The following is a 3,382-nucleotide window of genomic DNA, read 5'->3' as shown; positions in this document are numbered from 1 at the left end:
AAAAACAATATATTATGTGTGTATTAGTTGTATGTACATTTAAAAATATATATATTATATTAATTTATATATATTTTAATTATTATATTTTTATATAATATATACTGTACCATCTGTCTAGTATTCTATATCTATTCTCTATATAATCTGTCTATTTTTTTCTCTCTCTCTCTCCTCCCTCTCTCTCTTCTTCCTCTCTCTCTCTCTCCTTCTCTCTTCCCCCTTTCCTCTCTCTCTTCTCTCCTCTCTCTTCTCTCTCTCCCCATTCTCTCTCTTTCTCCCTCCTCTCTCTCTCTCTCTCTCTCTCTCTCCTCTCTCTCTTCTCTCTCTCTCTGTGTTGTGTGTTGTGTGTGTGTGTGTGTGTGTGTGTGGTGTGTGTGTGTGTGTGTGTGTGTTTTGTGTGTGTGTGTGGGGTGTGTGTGTGTGTGTGCGCGTGCGTCCCTATGTGTGTGTGTGTGCGTATGTATGTGTGTGTGTGTGGTTGTGTGTGTGTGTGTGTGTTTTGTGTGTTTTTGTGTGTGTGTGTGTGTTTGTGTGTGTGTGTGTGTGCGTTGTGTGTGTGCGATATGTGTGTGCGTATGTGTGTGTGCGTATGTGTGTGTGTGTGTATGTGTGTGGTGTGTGTGTGTGTGTTGTGGGTGTGTGTGGTTGTTGTGGCGTGGTGCGTGTGCGTGTGGCGTGTGTGCGTTTTGTGCGTGGGTGCGTGCGTGCGTGCGTGCGTGCGTGCGTGCGTGCGTGTGTAGATAAAGATGTAGATACATATTCACAGACATATATACATATACATATACATGCACAAATACATACTGAAACAAACATACACACACATAAACGACGGTCATGCATATGCAAGCATACATTTAACCCCCCTACCCAACAACACACAAATACATACTTAAACCATACCAGTTTAACTTTAGTAATCTACAACTACCAGTCGTATTTTTGGTCGCTTCACACATAATTTTCGGGTTTGTTAATGTCTCCTCACATACACGGCCACATATATATCCTTCAAATCATCCTTATATCGCATCTTGGGCACATTAACAGCTCTAAAATCGTAAATGTATACAAACAGGTAACATTACTTTAAGCGACAGAGTTTTCCCTTCGTTAAAGATGTCGTGAAGGTCAAGAACAGCGTTTTGAATTTTCATGATGAAGGTTAACTTTGCGTTAATCGTTTTGTTGTGTTTTAGAATGGTTTTCTATTGTTTCTATTGTGATTTTGCTCCCCTCGTCTAACTGGTGCATAACTAGATTAAGCGACGGAACGCCTAAAAATAAAAATCGGCAAAACAGAAGTATCAAGTAGTTATGAATAGATTATCAAAACATGACTTCAAGATCCAGAGACCTATATGAATGGAATGACATTTCCTAGTTAATAAAAACAACAAAAACAACAACAACAACAACAACATGAATAACGGGCACCAAAAGCCAGAAGTTTAAAGTAACTAGGCCTATAAATACCACGGGCCGTCCCCCTCCTCACTCACCGTTCTCGTTGGATTCCACCAGGGGGAAGTGGAGCTCTGAGGGCGGCGTCGTAGGGGACACGAGCGTCGAATTGGTCTCTGAAGTGGTGAGTTTCAGCTTCATTTCCTTCCCCCCGCTGCCGTTCAGCAACCCGTCAGACATGGTGGTTCTTTTTTGAAGCTTGGAGTCCAGTCAGCTGTTGTCTTGTGGTTGTTGAAATTCGACACGTGAATTCTGTTGTTTCAGATGAGACTACCTTGATCTTTGTTAGCTCGATACAGAAACGCTGTTATTTTCTCTTATTGGGGTATCACTTCTTAAATTTCTTCTTTTTTCTTAAAAAAAAAAAAAATTAGGTACGTCCACACGCCACAGTCACGCAGACGAAGAATCTCCCTCGTGCATTTTTTGACATACGAAACATCCGATTATATTACACCTTTACCTGTAACAGGAAAAACGAACTTTATTACACTAATCAACTCCTCCAAGTACGTTTCCCACTGCACCCTTAAGACACAAGAGACGGGTCTAGCACAGATAACAGATGACAGAAGTCTTGGACAACAGATGAAAAGGAACCGCCTGAGAAACATGTGGTTTCGATGACTTCACTCTCGAAATGTCAAGCATGCATTTTAAAGCATGTTTTTTTTTTTTTATCACACAGAGAAGAATACAGGGAGAGTAATATAGTAGTAGTTTCTTGAAACTAACAATGCCTCCTCCCGAAATAAATTCAGAACAAGAAACGCGAAGGAAAAAGAAGTGAGGGGAGAGAGCGGCAATTTCTAAAAAATGAAAAAAAAAAACGGTTAATAAAACACGTGTGTGGGTTTCTCAAAATCCGGTTAAGAAGAGGCGTGTGTGAGTGAGAATGAGGAAGACCCGGATCCTCTGAGCCTCACACTTCTTGGGCGAGCGACACGACCCTCCTTCCCTCGCCACGACCTGGCAACTGCCTGGCGGTGCCGTCTGCGAGTTGCCAATTCCGTCGGCCGGTGTCGTACTCTCGGGGGAAATTGTCGTTGAGACGTCAGCTGTTGTCGTTTTTGTTTTTGATCAGTTTGTGTTTCTGGGTTTGTTTGTTTTTCCACCCTGTTTATTTTGCTTATTGTTTCTCTGTCTTGTGTCTCTTGGTTTGTGTCTCTTTTCTGTCTGTTTTTGTGCCTGTACTATCTCTGTCTGCTTTCTCTGTCTCTCTCTCTCTCTCTCTCTCTCTCTCTCTCTCTCTCTCTCTCTCTCTCTCTCTCTCTCTCTCTCTCTCTCTCTATATTATATATATTATAATTATAATATGAAATGATAATAAGGATAATAATAATAATGATAACAATAGCAATAATGATAATGATGATGGTGATAATAATAATAATGATAATAATAATGATAATAGTAAAAATATATAATAATAATAATAACAATAACAATATCAATAAAGGATATAATAACGGTAATAATGCTAACCATAAAAATAATAATAATTATTATTGTTATTATAATTGTTATAATTATTATTATTATAACGATAATAGTAGTAGTAGCAGCAGCAGCAGCAGCAGCAGCAGTAGTAGTAGTAGTAGTAGTAGTAGTAGTAGTGGTAATAATAATAATAATAATAATAATAATAATAAATAATAATAATAATAATAATGACGATGAGGATGATAATAATGATAATGATGATAATAATAATAATGATAATGATAATAACAATGATAATATTAATAACAATAATGATAATAATTGTAATACTACCACAACTACTACTACTACTACTAGTCATTATTATTATTATTATTATCAATATCATTATTATTATTATTACTTTTATTATTATAATGATAATAATAACAATAATGATAATAATCAGAGTTATAATAATAATAACAATAAT

At 37.3% G+C, this 3,382-nt stretch overlaps 1 long non-coding RNA gene across 1 annotated transcript; it reads right to left on the bottom strand.

Moving 5' to 3' along the window:
* Positions 1–1,821: 1,821 nt before the first annotated feature.
* LOC119595116 lies at positions 1,822–2,438 on the bottom strand. Its single transcript, XR_005230685.1, has 2 exons — positions 2,394–2,438; positions 1,822–1,930 (listed from the first exon to the last, which is right to left on the bottom strand). It is a non-coding gene; the product is annotated as an uncharacterized LOC119595116 (long non-coding RNA).
* Between the last annotated feature and the right edge of the window lie 944 nt (positions 2,439–3,382).

The sequence above is a fragment of the Penaeus monodon genome, chromosome 35 (genome assembly GCF_015228065.2).
Source record: "Penaeus monodon isolate SGIC_2016 chromosome 35, NSTDA_Pmon_1, whole genome shotgun sequence".
In the NCBI taxonomy this organism is placed as follows: domain Eukaryota; kingdom Metazoa; phylum Arthropoda; class Malacostraca; order Decapoda; family Penaeidae; genus Penaeus; species Penaeus monodon.
Note: the sequence above shows the minus strand (reverse complement) of the source record. Positions and strands in the feature narration are given on the sequence as shown.